The sequence below is a fragment of the Cibotium barometz genome, chromosome 46, assembly GCF_041138505.1.
Source record: "Cibotium barometz isolate CiBa-2024 chromosome 46, ASM4113850v1, whole genome shotgun sequence".
Lineage (NCBI taxonomy): Eukaryota > Viridiplantae > Streptophyta > Polypodiopsida > Cyatheales > Cibotiaceae > Cibotium > Cibotium barometz.
The window spans coordinates 22,792,590-22,796,139 of record NC_141091.1 but is presented as its reverse complement, the minus strand read 5'-3'; the positions used below and the strand labels follow the sequence as shown (position 1 = coordinate 22,796,139).

The following is a 3,550-nucleotide window of genomic DNA, read 5'->3' as shown; positions in this document are numbered from 1 at the left end:
GAGGATTTTAATTATTATAACAAACCTGGAGGAACTCTTTGTGCCAAGTGTCCCATGAGATTAATGCTAAGTGCACGAGATCAATGCTAATCAAACTTATCTTACAAACACACAAAAGACAACATTGGAAATCGACTTAATCTAAAGTATAATACAAAACATAGAGATCCTCATTATGCATACGTATTTCCAAATGCTACTTGCATTCAAGGCTAAATGCTGCAAACAAACAATTGTATGACCCTATATGCGTGCAATAACTAATGATATGAGATGCCTACAATGAACTTTAAACTACACTTTCATAGTGTTTGTTGAAGCTAGCCAGCCATCCTTTCATGACCCCAAAAAGTCATCGAAAAGGTCAATTCCTATTGTGCTCAACTTTTGTCCCAATTATTGGTGCATGTCATGGGCACCTCTGGGCACCTATTGGGCTGTCAAAACAGCCCTGAATAAGCCATAATGTTTCACCTACTTTGCCTAGAAAGTGACTGCAAGTAGGAAGCATGTTCATGTGGTACTCACTTGCGTGATGTAGGTGACACCAAGGACTTGGCGTCCGAGAAGACCCTTGGGGGTACCCCTTGTTAAACAAGTTTGACACATTGGAATTTCAAGTCTTCCACAATTGTATGTCAACTCCACGTTATGTCATATTCATGACCTTGACAAACGTCCAATCTATGAAAGTACCCATCTTGTCCCTTTCAAACTTCAGCAAGTACAAAGCAATGGGTGACCTTATTAGCAAAGGTGAGTTTTTCATTATGAGTTTTGTTGTAAAACCCTCGACGCGGTCAAGATTCTGAAGTGATGGGGTCCCTCAAATTTGCCACACTGGCAATCATAATCGGTTCCTTGTGCTACTAGGGGCCCTATCTTGGTTCCCTCAACAAATTTGGCACACTGGCAATCATAATCAGTTCCTTATGCTATCGGGCCCTATCTTGTGATCTTCTCCCATGCTTCAAACTGATACACCTAGAATGCCAAGTGTTGGAGTCTAGCTTGCCATCATACTCGATGTTTTCTCATAGATGGTTGACTTGAGCTATGAAGGATGCTTTTAAAAAATCGATGAAGCATGGCAACGCATTCTCATTGGTATCAATTGTCTTCGGCCTATCCATGATCTACCTCAATGGAGCACAACTGTAGTGCCGTGTTGCTCTTTGCCCAGTTGTTCTTCCATTGGTTTCATGTATTCGACTAGGAATCACATCATAGCATCGCCTTCCAACAAGGGTGCTGGTAGTAGCCACTGTTAAGTGTCACTTGGGGTAAGGAACCTAGAGGGGTAGCTTGCCAAAAAGCCATCCAAAAGGTCATTTATTGCGTTCCTAGTGTGCATACCATGTAGCTTGTGCTTGATGGTCTTCTGAAATTTCTATGCTCTTTGTTTCTTTTACTTGGTACAAGCTTCAAAATGTCATGCAAAAACTTATTCATGATGCGATCTAGCCATAGGTAAAAGAGAACTAGCAATTGAAACCAGAATAATAACCTAGAGTGGTTGCATTGGAGGACAAAACTAAGCACAAGAAACCTTAGCTTGAATATCGATTTCGACCTATTGAAACATTAGCTTGGAGCTACCTTGTACCGATTTAATCAAGGAGGCAAAACCATTGTGACAATAGTAGATCGAGAGGCCTCCTTGGCAAGCGTAGATCGGCCTCAAATGGCAAGCACAACAGCTCTGGTTCCGTGTTGTTTGCTCTCCGCCCAGCTGTTCTTCCATTGGCTTCATCATGTATACGGCTAACAACAATCACATCACTAGAATCGCCTTGCTGGTAGTAGCCACTGTTGTTAAGTACTTTTATCACTTGGGGTCAGGAACCTGGAGGGGTAGCAAGAGCAGAAGCATAGCTGAGAGTTGAGAGTCAATCGTGTCATGTATGAGGAGGATTACTGGCACACATGATTACCGGCATATCAGACACTAAGAGGAGTCTGAGGAGGCATAGCTTTTGCCATGAACATGAAGCACAGAGTCCAAATATTGCACCTCTTGTATTGAAAGCTGACTGTATATATGATGCCTGTTTTGTATGAAACTGGCAGTTCATTTTAGTAGGACTACTATAGCGAGAGAGCACTTGAGCTTTAGACAGGTATTTACCTTCTTACCACCACAGTCAATTTGTTTTTGGTGAAAAGAAACCCGGCTGCTCTCCTCATCACGAATCTCTATTGCTGATGGTTGCTCAGCAATAAATCATCCACCACAACCCACCCCCACACGCACACACACAAAACACAAACAAACTGAATCGAAGCTCTGATACATGATGATGATGATGATGATGCACTGACTGACTGCAAGATGAAAAAGAGATTATTATGGTTTTGCAACGCAGCATAGAGAATGAGAGATGAAGAAATACAGGAAAACTGGGTGTGTACCCGTCCGTTCATTGCTGTAGTTGAAACTCTGTTCAGGACCTCTCTGCAACTGTTGTTGAATCTCACATATGCTCCTCCGGCGTTCCCTCGTTGTTCTGCACCGGCTGTGGGGGCCAAAATAAAAAATAAAATCAGAAACACCAAGAACGCGCTTTCTTTCCACTTTGGGATTTTATTTTGGTAGGGGGGTGCGCCGGGCCTCTGAGGCAGTGCAATACAGAGGCGACGCGCGCAGCCCCCGGGCAGCAAGCTGCCGGGAGGGGGCTGCCCCCATGAAAGAAATTAGGTTAATATCATGTGGCCCGATGGGCCACGTATCAGATATTAAACTGATAAGAACAGATACTACACTTGATCTTAGCCAAAAGGCCGAGAAAGGTATGAGACACCACGGCTCACCCCTATGGATTTTATACCAGCCCTCGCACTCCAGCCCGCCCTATGGGATAAAAAGGCGGATCCCTCACCTGCTATTCCATGCATATGCTTTGTAAGGCCACAGACATAAAGTCATCGAGCAACCACCTCCGAGTGACTCGAGAAATTAGAATGATCATGCACTTTTCATAACCATCCACCACTAGAGACTTGAAGGATAGGGATGCGCTCATTATCATGGCTTTTGCATCGCTATTATAGTAAGGGTGCCAATACCTAACTATTAATTGCGTACTATATGTGGACACCCATGAAGCCACCAACGTTAGTGTGCTTCCCACCACCGCTACGTCTAGATAAATGAAGAATGGAGAGGCGTTTGCCCCCGACTGTCAAAGAGCATGATGTGTTATCGGCATACCGAGAGAGCTATACCTCCTCCTCAAGTCTTGTAGAAGGTATTGGTGCTACAATCGGCCCACCATATAGCGTGCTAATGAGATGACATTACCATTGATGATGACTGTATAGCACTCCTCAAGACAATCCTCCCGTTGTTATAAACAAGCCCAAGGAAGGGCACGAGTTCACAAACACACCTTCTCATTGCATGTAGATATAGCTATGCCCTAAACTTATAACCGTACACGAAGATGAAGAAGTTGATCCTCCACAATTCGTTGATTCGGAGTGATACGACCCATTGAACTCCTTACTTTTGTGATCGAGGAGAGAGAGAGAGAGAGAGAGAGAGAGAGAG

At 43.9% G+C, this 3,550-nt stretch overlaps 1 long non-coding RNA gene and 1 other non-coding gene across 4 annotated transcripts; both read right to left on the bottom strand.

The window, feature by feature from the left end:
* Positions 1-1,243: 1,243 nt before the first annotated feature.
* LOC147612017 (uncharacterized) lies at positions 1,244-2,865 on the bottom strand. 3 transcript variants are annotated; one of them, XR_015263625.1, is made up of 3 exons: positions 2,413-2,865; positions 2,140-2,325; positions 1,244-2,063 (listed from the first exon to the last, which is right to left on the bottom strand). It is a non-coding gene; the product is annotated as an uncharacterized LOC147612017 (long non-coding RNA). The 3 variants fall into 3 exon arrangements; XR_015263624.1 differs by having other exon boundaries at positions 1,245-2,048; positions 2,413-2,864; XR_015263623.1 differs by having other exon boundaries at positions 1,246-2,048; positions 2,129-2,325; positions 2,413-2,864.
* Positions 2,596-2,794, bottom strand: LOC147612018 (U2 spliceosomal RNA). Its single transcript, XR_015263720.1, has one exon. It is a non-coding gene; the product is annotated as a U2 spliceosomal RNA (small nuclear RNA).
* Positions 2,866-3,550: the final 685 nt, after the last annotated feature.